General features: G+C 36.9%; 1 long non-coding RNA gene across 6 annotated transcripts in view; it reads right to left on the bottom strand.

Annotated features, from left to right (window-relative positions):
• LOC116665363 overlaps nucleotides 1-18,299 on the bottom strand; it is a 34,770-nt gene that overhangs the window by 6,852 nt on the left and 9,619 nt on the right. For 2 of the 6 annotated variants that reach the window (XR_004321946.1, XR_004321945.1), the window contains exons 3-4: nucleotides 13,823-13,961; nucleotides 2,145-5,903 (exon numbers count right to left, since the gene is read on the bottom strand). This is a non-coding gene — a long non-coding RNA (uncharacterized LOC116665363). Of the gene's footprint in view, nucleotides 1-949; nucleotides 5,904-13,822; nucleotides 13,962-18,299 lie in introns of those variants that run through there. The other 4 variants (XR_004321947.1, XR_004321944.1, XR_004321949.1 and 1 more) reach the window with 3 other exon arrangements.

Genomic DNA, 18,299 nt, shown 5'->3' with positions numbered 1-18,299 from the left:
TTACTTCCTCTTATGACATCATTATTTTGCTACCAATACAAATTAATCTTAACAGGCTGTTAGCTTGGGCAGGTATTCCCAGCATACAAAGTTACCATTCTTGTGTTATCTAACAACATATATGATTGTTATACTTTTCAATATACTTAACTCTCAATTTGGAAACTATTAAAGGGTAAGTCATTTTATACTTCTGGTCCAGTCTGGTGTCACCCATGTTTCTGTGACCCGATGCCTCCTGTCTGGACTGGAACATATGAGAAGTCGCTCTTCACCTCCCACCCTGGTGCTGCATCACTAAGTGACTTCTGCCACCTTCTCTTCTCTCTTTATTTCTTCTGATTCTAAAAATCTTTCCCTCGAGAGATCAAAAGGCTGAATGCTTGGGAGTATCTCTTTGTAAGTCTCCTTCACCTTTTCTATTTCTGTCAGCACGGTAATGACCAGGTGTCATTTCAGAAACACTCATTTTTCTTACTCAGATGGTTATTTTTTCCTACTCTGGAGGTGTGCATGATGGGCAAGGCCAACTTTATTGTTCATTGGTTCCAAGTGGCTGCTTTGAGATCAAATCACTGAAGAACAGCTGGAATGGGTGGATGCAAGATCGAAAGCTGCCTTTCATGCAAACTACCACATTTAAAAAATAATTATTTCGGTATTTCTAGCCCTTTTGTCATTGAAATAAAAGTGTTTTGAGAGTTCAGTAAAAAAAGGAGGGGGCATTTATACAATGGACTACTCAGAAACAATTGAAGGCATTTAGGAAAAAATTTAATAATGCAGGAGCATCTTTATGATATATTAAGCAAAACTGAAAGACTTATTAAATATGACCTCAACTAGGTAAAGAAAAAGATTCATACCAAAAAGTGACAGGATACGAATCTGTCATTGTTATCATCTTAGTATGGTGGATAATTTGTTTTTCTGTTTCTTTAGGTATCTATGTATATTACCAGTCTTTTATAATGAACATGTATTCCTTTAATTATGAGAAAAAGAAAACTTTATTAAAGGAAAATTATCTATAAGCAATGAGAACTAATGACCATCATCATCATACCTACCATATTTTAAATACTTACCGAGTCATTCAACTTACCTTTATCATCATGAATCTTTATTACAAATATTGCAAAGGAAGAATCATTTCCATTTTACAGAAGGTAAAACTGAGATTCAGAGAGATTAAATAACTTTTTCAAGACAACACAGTAGGAAACCAGCAAAACTAAGATTCAAATACAAGTTTGTCCCTTTTCAAAGACCATTCGCTTTCTGTCATATTATTGAAGGCAAGAATAATCCATGTAGTTTTTACTTCCATGTGTTGAAGAAATACAGAGAAAGAAAAATGGGAATCAGTTTAAAGATGAAAAAAGGTAGCATACACAGTTTGAAATTAAGCCAAAGTCTCAGGGGGCCAACATGCAATAAGAAACTTGATTCTAGGGGGAAAGGGTATAGCGCAGTGGTCAAGCACAGGTGTAGGATACATGAGGTCCTGGACTCAATCCCCAATTCCTCCATTAAAATAAATTAGTAAATACAAACCTAAATACCTCCCCTGCTTCAAAAAAAGAAAAAAAAAGAAAAGAGAGACTTGATTCTGGCAAATAATAATAGTAGTAGTAGTAATAGTAATAATAATAATAATAATAATAATAATAATAATAATAATAACATTCAATAAGACTTACTTTAGGTAAACCATCATGATTTATTATTAGATTACTTTTTTTAACTTTAAGAAAACAAAAAAAATTATTTTTAAAAACTCCTGTTCCTCATGAACTGATTTAGCCTATCATTACAGATAGATGTATTTAGAAAGAGGTTTCCTCTGACAGCTCCAGAATCAGATTGTTTCTGGAAAAGCCAAGTCTGTTCCTTCAATTAAACAAAAATACTTTCAGGGACCTAGAGGAGAAACTTACTTGTCATTGATTTGTGATGTCCTGAGTAAATTTCAGCCTCAGGCTATTATTCTTTCTAAAGTAGTCTGGTCTTTATCAGTGGCTTGAGACTTCCCAGATATAAGGCACACCAGTTTTGCAAGTAACTGCACTTTCTTCTACCCTCTTATTTTAGTATTACTAAGGCAGTGTATGCATAATAATATTTTTTAAATATTAACTTACATTTTTTGTATATTAATTGGCATCTTTTAGGGCATAAGCTTGATGTTATGCAAAACAATTGGAAAATAGTGGCTGAAAAAGAGAGAGTTGCCAAAATTATTGAGCTTGTACACAAACAAGAATGAAATAAAGATAACACAAAAATTAATCTATTTTCAAAAAAGAAAAAAAGTAATCTGTTTTCTTAATGCCGACCGGATTCTGTATTCCAAACTGTTGGGTAAAAAGCAGGACTAAAAGTAGGAAACTTTGAGACTGATTTATTGGAGAGGCAATTGGTATTGCAGCACTAATCTCGCCAATAAGTATTCCATTTCTAGTCTTCAGAATAAAAGACATATTCATTCAGAATACTTATTCACTAAGTCAGTCAGTCACCACAGACTTACTGAAAGCCTTTTATGTCCTACAGAAGCAGTTTCAGACGTGCACAACCTATAGTGTTGCATGGAGCTCACCATCAGAAGGGTTCTGCACTTGTTTTAATGCTCTGCTGTTGTTGTCTTAAAATTCTTGAGAATTTTCGAACAAAGGATTCCATATCTTAATTTTGCCCTGGGCCCCCCACATTTTGTGCTAGGTACTGGGGAGATAGCAGGGAACAACAAAGACATAGCTCCCTTCCTCGCATCATTTATAGAGAGAATAAAAATATCATACAATTAATTAATAAAACGCTACTAGTTAACAAGATAGGAAAGTACAGAGTGAATATTGTGAGGCTTGATAGTATTCAGAAGGTCTATTTTGCTGTTTAGAAAAAAAATGAAACACAAAATCTAGTATCAAAATAGTGGGGGACATATACTTCCATGTTTTTTTCCCCATTGCTTCAGTCTTACCATGATGGGAGTTGAAATCCAGTAATTCTGTGGTTCATCCAGTAGTTAATATACTTAAGGCAAATCTAGGACATTTCAAGCCAGAGCCGTATCTGTGGCTTTTTCTGTCTTTGCCCCTGCAATTCCTATTCACAGTACTTGATCTTGTGGTCAAATAAGGTTGTAATCTGGGGTTGCAGTTTTGGTAATGTTCAAAAGATGAGTCAAGAAGGAGCACTAGCATTAGCTTTGTCATGTGAAGTTAAAAAATACCTTGTCCTGCCACAGCTCAGGGGAAAGTCTGAGCAGATCTGCATTCAGCGTTTTCAGCAGTTAGATGTTTAATAGTGTTTTGGATCTTTCAGGTTGTTAAGGGAAAAGAGATACTCTCAACAGACATAGGCCATAATCATTTGCTGCAGGAATAAACCAGAAAGGAAGTACAGGAAATCTTCTCAAAATCCTTGGCCTCCTGGTGCCCTAGAACAGCACGGAAGGCACCGTATCCCACGGAGAGAACGCTGCTGGGCGTGTAACTCAACTTTCTGTATCTCTGTCTAAAGCTGCTTTCCAATCGATTGCTGGCCCCTGATTACATTCTTTGTGTTTCAGTCCCACCCTGTTCTCTGTGAGGACTTACACTGGGATTCACCAGCAGAGAATGAATCCGATTAGAAAAGATTGACCAGGAAAGACAATCTCTATTTCCTCACTGTCTGGTGTGAGCACAGCTTCTAGAAGAAATCCCACCATAGGCCGCCTCACAGGCTGCTGACCATCACACAGATAGCTGCCCTTGACTCAAATTCCAATCTCTGCTTCAAGCTAGGGCTTTAGGGTCAGTTGACCAAATGTGACAATCTTTACACTGTGCTCAAAAGAAGCTTGGGTATGATAGCCCTCAGAACATCACTGAGACCTTAAAAAAAAAAAGGGAGGGAGTGTTACTTGATTATCCTATGTGAGTTTTAGGGAGCGCAAAAACACTTGCATGTTTTCAAAGTTCTGTAGTAAAGTCCATCTCTCACTACTGTTGGTGTGTGAACAGATGAGCACATATATGAGTGTGTAAATGAGGAGCAGGGAGGTGGGGGAGGAGACTGGAGCACATGAATGCCATGAGAAGGAAAAATCAAAGTATTATTTCAAGTCTTCAAACTGCCATGACAGTTTTTATTTTTCCTACATATGTTTAAATCTTCTGATTTGCTGACTTGAGAATTAAGCTGTGTACATGATAAAAAGAATTTCCACTTTTGAAAACAAAATGATTGGTCACAGAAAAGAAATCATACGGACCAATTCCAAAGCTCACCGATGAGCTGGCGGAACCATGAGGAGAGGGTTTCAGGTCACCTGAAGAAACGTTATGACCCAGCTGACATGGTGCTCATCTGGGACAGCGGTACACGATAAAGACAGATTGAATAAAGGGGACTTTCTAAGTGTTTCTCATTATTGAAAGTTTAAAGGCCAGAATGTCACTGGAATCTCCAGTCAGCTGTAGATTCTTGAGGTCTAATAACTCATACTTGAGATATTTAACTCCCCACAAACATTTCTTCATAGATAGTCCACAGCTTCTGAGTTCTGAACCCTCCACCGCATCAGCTACCTTTCAATCTGCTTTTCTCTCTGGTGAACTAACACCGCCTTAGACACTTAGCTTTCACTCCCCATGATTCAGAAACTGTAATCAGGGCAGGAGGAAGAAACATCTGCCTGATGTGATGACACACTTACTTGGCTCCTTTTCCAAACCAGCTTTTGAAACATGTATCCACATCCCAGTGTATCTGCAACATCATTTTAAGGAGCATGACCAGGAAGTGGGATTAGGAGGGGAGAATCCTTGATTTTGAAAGTCAGAAAAGCCACAAGATAAAGGCAAGGTTTGGATCTATGCTTTGTTGAAAACAGTAAACCCATTGAGAATCAGAGGGATGGGAACCTAGAGGTTATCTATGGGGATCATCAGAAATTTGCTGTCTTGAAAGACAAAGCTACAGACTCACAGACACAGAGAACAGACTTATGGTTACCAAGGAGTAAAAGGGATGGGGGAAGGGATAAATTGGGAGTTTGAAATTTGCACCTCTTGGGGAATAATAGAAAAATTACATATCTTGATTGTGGTGGTGGTGTCATAGGTATATACATCTATCAAAATTCCTCAAATTCTACATCTGAAATATGTGTAGTTTACTGTACAGAAATTATAACACAATAAAGTTGTTCAAAAATGCTATGATAACTAAAATTTTTAAAAATCTAAATTATACCATTCATTGTACCTGACAAAAAAAAAAATGCAAGCAATTGAGTATGTAGGCACAAAACAAAAGATTTAGGCTGAACTTTTTAAATGACAAAATTACTTAGCTTCTCTGAGCTTTGTTTTCTTTATATAAAATGTTTCTCAAAAATGTTTTAACTAGATTTCAAAAGTTCCTTTCAGCTCATAATTTTGTATCTCTCCACATACAAAACATAGCAATGTTTTAGTTCTAGTACAGGATTTACTTCCAAACAGGATTCATTGACAAAGTTTTGAGGAGCCAACTGCAGCTCCCTAGTTATCGTTGTGAACTTTTGTAGTTTCCTGTTGGAAATCCCAGTTTTACTCCCGGAAAAAGAGTCAATAAAATGTCTCATACTCTTTGGAGATACTGGGAAAAGTAAGTGAAACAAATACCGGAAATTGGTCATCTGAATTGCACAAGGCTCTCTGCTAAGACACGACTTCAACTACTGTATTTGCATGTCCTCAAGTGGCACCACATTTCTCGTCCTCCACCACCACATTCTGTGAATCATTTCCAAGGGGAGAGGCCAGCTATGTATTTAGCCATCAAATATTCTCAGCTTCTGGAGTAGAATTTTCACTAAAGAAGTGACAGAAATGTGAAGTGGTTTGTCCCACCAGTCTTCATAAAATCTGAAAAATAGAAATAAAGAAAGGACGTTTTTAATTCAATAGAAGAGAAAGGAAGTATCACTTACATACTTCTAAGCAAAAGTTAAGGATCTATTCTACTAATAGATTCATAACAGAACAGAAAGCTGAGGCGATATCTGACTCATGAAGGTCAGCAAGAACCTTTTTTTCCTTCCTTCTCAAACCACGTTGTTTGTAAAAAGCAGATTTTGTTATTTTTGAACTGTCCCCAGCCTTCGTTCTCTCCCCACCTCAGTTGGTGTTCATAACCTTCACTCTTAGTTCTCTCAGAGTCTGTCTTATTTCTTCCAAACAAGATCATCATCAAAGTCTAAAAGACAAACTTCCTGGATAACCACCTCAAACTTTAACCACACAGAGAGCATTTCCACCCGAACTATAACGTGACCAGTTAAACTGAAATATGGTGACAATTTTATTTAAATAAAAGTTCCTGAGTTTCATCCCAAGTGTCAACAAATCCAGTGTTGGGTTAGAGCAATATCCTGTCGTCAGATTCCGTCTCTGGTAGATAAACTATGACTCTTCAGCTTGTTCATGGGACAGCGGATTTAAACAGAGAGTTGACGGAGAAGAAAGGCAGCCTAAGTGGAAGAACACATTTTTTTTCTTTCAGCCTCATCTTCAGGATTTGGGGAAAACCATGTACCACCATCCGTTTTCTCTACTGCCTACTCATTCCCCACTACCAGACTTATTCCTGTGATACTAACTCCTTTGCTTCTCTCTAAAGTACACATGCAACCCTAGTACAGGGTATAGCATTGTGTAGGCGTAGAAAGCTGGTCCCCTACCTGAGTGTAGGGTGATGATTAAGAGCAGGCAAAATGCCTGCCTTCTGCACACACCCAGACACTGCCGAGACTTCTGGATGCCCTTCATTGACAGTTGCCTGGGTGGACCTGAATACACTTAAGAGCCGTTGTCAACTCATGGCAAGAGAAGCTACTGATTGTGAATCAGAAATTTTCTACTTGAGCTGGGAATAATCTTGTCAAGAGCCAAATTCTAGAAATTATTTGGAATATGGAGTGTTTCTTACATTTCTGGTTACACAAATTCTATAGTTTTGCATTATCAAGTCCTATAGGAGACTCAAGTGAACAGCTCTAAAGTCAAGCACACAGGATGAGAAGCACTTTTTGAGAGTTTGAGGAAATGTCAAAGTCGAGATTAACATATCAGTGGTTCTGTCACCTACTATCAAATTAAGTTTTAAGGTCTGTGTTTTAGATGTTAATTTATGTATTATAAATAGTTAAGTATACACTGACAATTACTTTATAGCTAGTAAAATTGACTTTATGTTTTAATAACCTGTATGTTAAATTTTTTAAAGCTAATATATTCTCATGATTCAAAATTCAATAGGCAAAGAAGATCAAAGTAAGATTTTTCCTTCCACACTTATACCCTTTCTACTCTGTTCTCCACCCATACACCCCCTTCTCCCACCAACAAATAGTGCTGTCCCATTCTTGCCTATCCTTTCCTAGGTCTTTGATGCAAATTCACTCATATATTATTTTCTTCTTTCTCTTTGAACAGATGGTGGCACCTTATATAAACTATTCTGTTTCTTCTTTTTTCCCTTAATATAGCTGAGAGCTTCTTTTATATAGGTTCATAGAGATCTTCCTCGTTATTTTTTATGGTTGCATACCATTATATTACAGGAAAATATAATGCATTTAATCAATTCTCTGGGTTCTTTTTATTGAGTATAGTCAGTTTATAATGTGTTAGTTTTTGGTATAAAGCAAAATGGTTCAGTTATACATATAGATATATTCCTTTTCATATTCTTTTTCATTATAGGCTATTACAAAATATTAAATATAGCTCCCTGTGCTCTACAGTAAGACCTTGTTGTTTATCTAGCTTATCTATCAATCCTCTGTTTTGAATATTTAGATTATTTCCAATCTTTTGTTACCATATTGAATCATATGAAATGCTACAGTTAATGACCTTGTATGAGTTATCACTTTGCGGATGTACAAGTCTCTTTGCAGGATGCACTCCTAGAAGTTGAATTGTTAGGGCAAGAAGTACATATGTTTCTAATTTTGATAGATTTCAGCAACTTATTCATCACTCAGTCTGACCAACTCTATCCTCTAAGTTGTTGATCTCTGTAAATGTTACATAAAAAAGTGCATCAGTATAATTTTATCTGCATTGTGACTGAGTTTGAGAATCTTTTCTTACACAAAGGAGGCATTTTTATTTCTTTTTCTGCTAATCATAGTAGGACTCTTTAGAGTGTCCACATTTTAGCATAGCTTTATCAGGATATACAGTGTTTAACATTAAGATTTACCTTTTGTTAGTTGAAGAAAGTCTCAAGAAATGGTCGTCTTCTCTGTCATGGCATGATTTCTATCACACATGATAGAATTAAGTTGATAAATGCATAGAAGCTTACATAATAAATTCCCCTAATCATAAATTCTATGATACTGTAAATATTTTTTAAATGACTCTCCCTAATTTTCTTTCTTTTACTAAAAAATAATGCTTCATTTCCATTCCCACAGTGTATTTTCTTTATTTGCTAGAAATATTGCATACTATTGTCTAAATTGTCTACTTTATCTCAAAACTATCATGAATTGTGTTTTCTTCATTTCTGAGTATTCTTTAGCCCCAAATCGTAATAAACCTAAGAGATGCCCATGAATTTGGGGGCCCTGAAAGCAGATGGTCATCACTGCATGATTTAGATGAAAATAAGGGATTTGCAAATTTCAAAGGAGATTCTTCTGCCATTGTTGAGTGTCTAAGGACATTTTCAACTTTGCTGACTGGCAGTGAATTTGTGAAACTACTGAGAGAAAGCATAAGAGGGTATGGAGCTGAGGAGAAGGGGCAAAGGGAGCTGGAAGGAAAAAGCCAAAGGGGAGGAATGGACAGAAGACTTGAGGTGGTTTTTCCTCACTAATCCATGGCATGTTCATGGTAGTTCATTTCTGTGGTAGAATCAATGCTCCTATAAATTTAAACTTGCTGAAAGTTACTGAGTGTGTTGAACATTGCCATTCTAACTTTTACTTTAGTTCCAAGAGAAATCAATCAGTCTGCCTTGTTAACAAATTGATCGGTAAAGTTAGTCAAATTATAAGCAAATATTTGTTGAGGGCTTACTCTGGCCAACTTGGTTCTAGGCTATGGAGAGACAGCATTGAATAAGAAAGAGAAATTTCCTGCCCTCAAGAAGTTTACATTCTTGTGGTATCAGACAGATTAAAAAAGAATAAGAAAACAACAACAACAAAAAATTAAGAATGTGAAAGGAATAGAGTCAAAAAAATACGGAGCTTAATAGTTAATAATTGATAAAGCAAAGCATTCTGTATTTACTCATGTTCCTGAGGTTTATTGAACTAATTTTCAAACAACTTTTCTATGTGCTCCAAATGAGTTCATTAGTTATGATGTTAGTAAAATAAATCACTCAATGGCCTACAAAGTGCAATCTACTACATTTTTGATCCTTCATGGTATGTTAACAATTTGTTAGAGTATTGGCCTAACATATCACTGTAATAATGTAACAAAAAATTTGCATAAAAATGTTTGATAAGAATCCTTCCTTAGTCAAGAAATAGATTAAATGATCTGATGATATATGTTTTGATTAGCTTGAACAATGATCCAAATTAGACTAATACAAGAAAATAAATATAAAATTGAAACTTCAAAAAGTACAAATACGAAATTTAAATAATTATGAGATGAGAGTGGAAAAGGGAGGAAGGCTTAGAAAAACTTTGAAGGGCATGAATTTGGCAATGGTCTAATTGTAAAATATGATTAATGAATATGACAGAATTTGGAGAACTTAGAAGTACAAACTGTTTACAGTCGTGGTCCAGGCAGAACTGCTGGCTAACTCTGTAACTGTTGAAGATTTCTCCACTGTTTTCTTACTTAATCTTCAGCCAAGTATCCATTTCCTTTTGCTCTTAAAGCCAGATTAATGACACTTTAATTTTTATATTATCTCTTTTCTCTCCTACCTGCAGTTTTAGAAGCAGGTTAATCTAGCCCACGAATTAAAATGCAAAGCAGGACAGGGAAAAACAGTAAAAAACCAAGCAAGAAGATTTGTGATGTGACGTCACATGCCCATGGTGTGTTCAGTATTGAAATATTCTTGCTCATCAATATGTTCATCTATTTATTCTCCTCCGTCTTGAAGGCAAGCACCACGAGAGGAGTGTCCTTTCCCATTTTGTTCAACACCTTATTCCCCAATATATTTCAGATTGCAGCAGATACAAAAAGTGCTCCTTAAATATTTGTTCAACCAACAAGTCCAAAAATACCCTTAAATTCTAACTTAGATTTGCTACAGCTTAAAATTATTCTTTCCTGTTTAAACTCCATTTGAAAAAAAAAAAAAGCTGTTTATCATAATAAGAAAAATAATTTCCTAATATTTTGATAATGGACTGAAAACCCACTTTATAGAAATGGTTGGTTTCACTTTAGTGTTACTAACTCAACTTAAAAATTCTTGATAACCAAATCCTTTTTGAAGCTATTATTGTTAATAAGGGACAGAGGTCCTTATTTGTTTTATTATTTTTTTATTGTACTTTTTACTTGTTTCCACCCACCACGTATTTTGAAAGGATTTGGAGCAGCTTTATGGATTCACTGGCATGTTTGTTCTTATTACAGTTATTAAATTCTCAAATTACGTAACCTGTTGCTAGGCACATAAAAGATCCTCAATACATCAATGAGATTAGACTGTTTACTCAGAAAAAAATTCTAGCTTGATTAATGAGATACATAGAAATAATAATTTAAAAAACAACTTTTAGAGTAGTTTTTTCTTATGGTGCTTATATTGACTTTGTACTTCCGGAACTCTCTCACATACATGTGTCACACTCATCAATTGGCGTCAACTCTCTGTGGGGTTCTGTCTTCCCTGTTGCTTAATCCTGGCTAACATCAGCACTGAAGGGAGTAAATTTATCCTTCTAAAATGTTGCATTATTTCTAAAGTCCTAAGAGAGATTACATTTTGTGAAGCACAGAATGTTCAAACAGGGAGTGCCTTGGTCATTTTGAGCTCATCAAATGTCTCATATCACGACTTTGAGGTTACACTGTTTATAAAAAAACAAAAATAGACCTTAACTTCAGGAACTTCGATGAATTTCCTATTGTCAATATTGAGATTTTGCCTGGTCTCTGTTATGCTTAACAACTTACAAACAAATTATTATATTTATAATGATGCTACATGGAAATTGATGTGACTTTTAGTTACACAGACCAGTCAGTCTTTAACTGAAAATCTGCAAAAGTGATCATAATACAGAACATTATAGAGTGATAGTTGTAAAACAGAACGCTCATGTGGCAATCATAAAAAGGAACTGGGGACTTTTTCTATACAGAGCCTGCATTTTAAATATGTCGACAGCCAGCATATCTAAACAAATCATTTGTGTTCTGTCTCCTGTGTCTATTCAAAATGAGAAGGTCGAGGAAATTTGCCAAGGATTTTAAATAAGCCCTGCTGGTTAATGTCCCTATACCAGCACAAGCAAAAGCTCAAGAGACTCTATTTCTGGTAGGTAGAAAATGCTTTTTATATCCAAAAAGGTAAATTCTCTTACATAAATTATACATTTTCTTATTAAAATATTTGAGTTAAGAAAAAAAACCCTTAGAAAGTGCAATATACAAGTGGTCATTTAAAAGACAAAAAGAATTTTGTGTGTGTGGGCTAAGACACTGTAAGTTACCAAGAGCTCCCAAAGTAAAACAAGAGCTTAAAAATATCCAACCACAGTGTACCATGCTCCATAGCTCTGCTCCAGAATGCAAACAAGAGGGCATCTCTGATAAAGATATCATGGCCTTACTGAATGCCAAGCACCAACATGCTAAATGCTGTATGAATATCATTTCATTTAAACATTGTAACAGCTGCCCAAGGGTCATTCCCACTTCATAGACTGAGAAACTAAGGCTCAAAGAGACCAACCATGTAGCCGGTAGGAGGTGAGATTTAAGATTTGAGCCTACTGCTCTCTGACTTCAGAGGAAGGTCTTATCGTCGCTATGCCCTGCCCCTTCCAGAGGTGATGTGGGATTAATTACTAGGCTACATTGTGTACACACATTTCTTACTGCACTTTTTGGCACTAAGTTATCATCATTATTTACCTCTTGATCTGTTACAGAATTAGAATTCCCTAAGGACAATTCTGCATCTTATTTGTCTCCATTGCCCCAGGACCATTCACAGCCTTATCCTTCTTGAAGCAAGAACTCAGTGACAGCTGAAATGAACTGAAAGGATCTGTTGATCTTGGATCCTGTGAGAGTGCTAAATCCAAAAGCAGATCCAGGTAACACTTTGCTAAATAACTTTATTTAACTTCCACATTACAGTCTTTAAAATTGAGCAAAATAATTAGCTACTCAAGAACAGCAAAATAATGAAAAATGAACACGTGAAAAATGTATGCATGCACACACACACCAAAAAACAAAAAAACAAAACAAAACAAAAACCCTGAGAGGAATCTTTTCCTTTTGATGACAATGGAATGTTTCTAGTTGGTTGCTAATTTCATAGCATTATTTTCCCTAAAAGGTACAAAGTAAGTCTCCCAGGGGAGCAAGACAATATTTTGATAGATATGTAGCTATGTAGCCAAGTGTGCAAAGTTATACTTCATTACTAGTAAGCAGTTGCTCTCAAGTACAAACCATGAGAGAAACTGGCTATTAATCCAAGATGAACTTTGCCACTCCTGATTGTTCAAGCCAGAGGCCTCTTTCAAAGCAGTAATTTTCCTTTAAGGGGAGAACATCTAAAATTTAAACCAGAGTTTCCTAAGTGTGGCCCTTGTCATCAGTTGACTTGCTTATTATATAGGGTGATCTTGGGTTTCTCCTCAGACATCATGAATGAGAATTTTCAGATGTCATGCTCCAAAATCTGTGTATTTGAAAAGCTCCCTCATGATTCCGAGTGATTCTGCACAGGAAAATTTGAGAACCACCAAGGTCTGACTGATCAACACCCCTCCTCCAACTAGTTCCTCTGTTCTTTGGGGTTGACGCTCTCCAATTGTCTGCAAAGGGTCTGAACTTTAACAATCTAAACGGAGTCTCAAGTTACAGTTCAAGGGGGAGGCTTTCGAATTACAGCAGGCTGCCGGTGTTTCTTTTGGAATGTTTGAATCCTTGCAACAAGTTAATTCCATCTCTAGATACTTGAGGGAAATTCTTACAGAATAACTTTTCAAAACTCTGTTTCTGGAACCTGGAAGAAACCCTACCAAATTCTGGTTTATCAGGCCCCTAAGACTACTTAGATTCTCAATCTTTGTTAGCTCCACACTGAAGCTATTTTCCTCTATCACCTAAGCATCCTGACATCATGAGATGGTTTCTTGCCCACAGATGTCTCATTTACAGATCCCTCTGGCCACCTTTCTGCCTTCACTACAATGTTTCTTTCCTGATGACCACTCCTCCCCCATAGGCAACCTGGAGCAGAGGCAACTCATTCCACCACATTCCACTTCCTACACAATCTAAAGATCACATCAGCCTTCCCCTCATCCTTTGAGATTTGTGTTATCTGGCCCATGAATAGATCCCTCTTGAAATGCCTCTGGACAAATAAGTGGCATCGTTCATATGAATCATTCATTTATTCATTCATTCAGTGAAGTTTATTGAATGATTAAGATGTGCCATGTCCAGGGGGTAAAAGATGAATGATAGACCAGTAAAGGAGATGAATTGTAAGTAAATGATTATTTTGAATGGTGACATTATTATCATAATATATTATATAATACATGGAAGGAATTATTGCATCCAACTAGCACCATAGAATTCAAAAATCGTACCTCCAGTTCAGATGTTTCTTCTGCCTTTCTGTGACAATTGCCGACTCATGGAACATCTAAAACCAATGTTGTCAATATTTTCCCCTAGTCTCCTTCTCCGGGTTTCCATAGCCCTCAGCACCATCAGGCACGCAGATCCCTAAAGTAGAAACCATAGTACAAGGATAGAAAACTTGAATGGTTACAGAGGAGAAATAGAGCCAATAGCGAGTGGATTAGGGCAGTGGTAAACAACTGGGGATGCTGGAAACTGTGGAAAATCACAGCCTTATTTCTAGGAGAATCGCTCCTTTGAACAAATCACTGCTTCGTTCCCAGCAATTACTGCAGCCCAGGAATACAGGTCCAGTGTTGTCACATCTTCCAATTTTTAATAAGAATCTGGGAATCCAGATTTTTGTGAGCAATTTCTTAATTTGTCTAACTTTATGCAGCCAATTAAGGATCACCAATGTGTGCGAAAAGCATTGGGTGAAAGGTTGTTAGGAGCAGTACAGACATAGCATGTTAAAGTTCTCCCCGCAGAGTACTTATTAACTCCAAAAGGGAGACGACATCTTCACAATGGAGAAGTCTAGTGCAGACCACTTTGAGCAAGCGATCAAACTTCACACCACTGATAACAATAAGACAAACTGACTTACATACCCCTGCTCCAATTCAGTGAGAAGTCCTTACGCGCCAGTCCCAAAAGGTTTAACCTGAATCTAATCATGAGGAAACAGGCAGGCAAATAAAAATTAAGGGAATTCTCCAAAACAATGGCCTGAACTCATCACAAATGCCACAAAATGTTACAAAAGACAAACAAAGGTGGTACTCTGTTTTACATTAAAGGAGACTCAAGAGACATGACAACTCAATGCAATATGTGATCATTAAACAGATGTTAGATTTAAAACATACACACACACAAAACATTGTGCAATTGGGCCATTTGAATATAGATAGAAGAGAAGTTAATATTATTGTATCATAAATAACTTCTTGAGTTTGATAATGATATGGAGATTTTTTTAGGAGAATATCTTTTTTCTTAAGACATAGATGCTTGAGTATTTAGGAGTGAGGTGACCTAATGGTTGAAATTTGCTTCCAGTTGACTCAGGAAAAAAAAGAAAGAAAAAGGAAAAAGCGGAAGAGAAGGGAAAAAAAGTGAAAAACAAATGTGGCAAAACTAACAATTGATGCATACAGTAATATGGTATATATGATATGGGGCACAAGAGGATGGCAGTGTTCCAGGTTCCAGGTGAGCCCCTGGGACGTGCCCCATCAAGGGAGGATCCTTGGCTTCATGCAGGAGAGGATTCAAAAGCCAACCACAGTTGAAAAAAAGTAGATTTATTCAGAGAGAAGCACACTCCACAGACAGAATGCAGGCCATTTCAAAAGGCAAGAGGAAGGCAGACGGGCCTAGGAGATACACATTCCATACATGGGAGAGCGGAGGCCTGAGCACAGGGCACACTAGGCCTAGTACTGAGTACTAGGAGAATGAGATCAGCCATGAGGTGTGGGGGTTGTTCGTTTTTATGGATTGGGTAACTTCATATGCTAAGTGGGAGGATTATTCCAACTACTTTGGGGTAGGGGCTGGGATTCCCAGAAATTGAGCCACTGGCCACTTTTAGACCTTTTATGGTTAGCCTCAGAACTGTCATGGCACCTGTGGACGTGCCATTTACCATGGTAATAAATTACAGTAAGCGTATTGGAAGCCAAGTCTCCGGCCATCTTGGGCTTCAAGGAGTTTAATTCTCCACCATCTTAGTGCTAATTGCTGTGTCATTCTTTGAATGGCTGTGCCCTGCCCCCTTCCCTCCTGTCATATACATATAGGCATTCTACTGTTCAACAATAGTCCCTGTAAATATTTTTTTTCAAAATAAGAAGTATCTAGAATCACAAGAAAAAAAGAAAAACACTTTGTTGAATCACTGTCCCTCCTCCAAAAAAATTTCTCCAAATGTATAAACCTATGACTGAGGCAGATTTAGTCTCTAGACCAACACTAGTCTGAACTTGGTTTAGGAGGATCCCTTCCTCTTCCTCATTTAGCTTCCAGGCTCACACTCATGCTGGAACTTCTCAGTCACCAACTCACTGCTCCTAAATTTTCAATCCCTATTTCCCAGCCCCAGTCCACACCTTAAATTTCTAATTTGCTCTATAACCACAGCCCTTCTTCCTCCTCTCTCTCACCAATCCATGCTCTGTGCTCATATCTTTTTCTAAAACACAATCTGCTTAATCATCTCTTGCTCTCTAGTGCTGGGAAGAAAGTCTAAAGATATTTTTATGCAAATAAAATGACCTTCACAGCTAGTCTCCAGACTTCATGTGTCCTCCCTTCTCTTTGCAATAATATTGTCTATACATGATTCAAAAATGCTTACTCAGACACACCACTTAATTGTTTTCTCTTGCTCAAGTGTGTCCCTCTGCTACAAGGATTTTCTTTCCCTTGTTAGTCTAGCAAATTCCCATTCAGCATTCAAAACCCCAATCAAAAGTCAGCGTCCACTAATGTCACCCTCCCCTCTGAAAGAATGAAGAGGTTCTTCCTGTGCTCCCGTCTCTGTGTCTGTAGTCCAGTCCCTGTTGTGCCTCTGTCTCCTCCTTCAAATTATTTGTTCCTTGAAAGCAGGAATCCAGGCTTAGAATGATGCCTCTTGCTTGGGAAACTTAAATAAGCATTTGATGAGTTCATTGTCTTTAAAACTACTTTCTTCTATCTGTTTCTATTTTAGCACTTTCTCTGAAAAAGCTCTTCTATTCAGAAAAGCTCCAAGATGGATACCCTGTGAGAGATAACTAAGCATTAGAATGTAATCAAAAACAAATTGACAAAGTGTTGGAGAGAATTACTCACTTCAAAAGCAAAATTAAGTTTCTGGGCCTATCTTAAAGAGACGAGGAGGAAATAAATCCCAGAGCCAAGGCCTTCAAAGCCTGACAGAAGAGCTTTGCTGCTGCGAGGTGTCAAAGGCTTAACTTTCTTCCCTTCCAAATGTCTGTGCTCTCAAGACCTTTTTCTGTTTCTTGGGAAATTCTAAACATATTACTGTGGCCTTTTCAATGCAAGGGTCTGTTTCCTGTAACTCCCTGCCTCCTTTCAATTAAGATCAAATGGAATTTAACATTAAGCTGGAGCCACAACTCTTTCTCAAGTTAATGTTAATTATAACTTTGATGGAGGCGTTGCAGCTTGTTCTCAGCCTATCTGATTTTATGAACAGACAAGGGCAAAGCTTCAAGGAGACTGAGCATTCTGCCTCTATTATTATCATGTATGCCTGTAATAATACATAGGAATTTTTTCCTTCCCAGAAAACCTTCATATAATTATTTCTTATATTGAAAACATTAATCTTCCCTAGAAGCTAACAATAAAATTGCCTTTTGCTATATTCTTTGGTTAATTTAAAAACTCAAATGTTCTGTTTTGACATATTTAATGTGAAATTTGCTACCTTACAAATATGATATTCAAATAATTTACTATTATGTAAAAGGATGATAACAACCTCTGAACCAAAAAGTCCTGAAAATAATATGTGATATCTAAGTGAAGGCCATTGACAAACATCAGAGGTAGATACACATCATGTGAGTCAATATACATACTGTTGCCTTAAACCAGAGTTTGCAAAGAGGCAGGTGACTTACAGTTAAGGTGTGCCAGATAAAAAATTGACAAAAAGATAAACAAATTCAAATTTAACTGGAAGTCCTGTATTTTTACTTGCTAGACCTGGCAATGCTAAATGTAAGCTGTCTTTATTTAGTAAATATACTGTTTTTTAAAATTCAGTTATCATTTCTTTTTCTTGATAGGAAGGTCTGGCAACACTGGGCTCACATTGCTGCATTGCATCAGGTGGATCTGCGTGTGCATCACCCATGCTATAGGTGATCGTTTGCTCTCTACTTCAATGCGGTCACCACCTGGCCCATTCCTGATTCCTGGATCCTGCAGGCATGAGTTTTGGAACCTGGTCTGATCCACTTTCCTTTTTTTTTTTTTCTTTTTTTAAATGGAGGGACTGGTGTTTGAACCCAGGATCTTGTGCATGCTAAGCATGTGCCCTACCACTGAGCTATACCTACCCCCAATCCACTCTCCACTCTCTGTTTACAAATTATGTAGTTACACACACCTACCAGCTGTGGCATCTGCACCTTGACCGTGCCCAAATTCCAGATGAGAAGCAGGTAATTTTATTAGAATGGTGCATATTTGTACTGACTATCCATTGCTGTGTCTCATAATATATACCTTAAATATACAAGTTATTTTTTAGATTCTCTATAGTTCTTGCTTTCTTTTCAAGCCCTCCAGTCAGTTCAGCCTCAGCCCTAAGCATTTTAGGTGAGATTCCATGCCATAGAGGAAAAGTAGTGGATTTTAATTGAGAATAGTGAATATTTTTAGTCCTTGTTTAATACCTAAAATAATCATGTGACTTTGAAA

This window comes from Camelus ferus, chromosome 8 (genome assembly GCF_009834535.1).
Source record: "Camelus ferus isolate YT-003-E chromosome 8, BCGSAC_Cfer_1.0, whole genome shotgun sequence".
Lineage (NCBI taxonomy): Eukaryota > Metazoa > Chordata > Mammalia > Artiodactyla > Camelidae > Camelus > Camelus ferus.
This window is presented reverse-complemented; position numbering and strand designations above follow the sequence as displayed.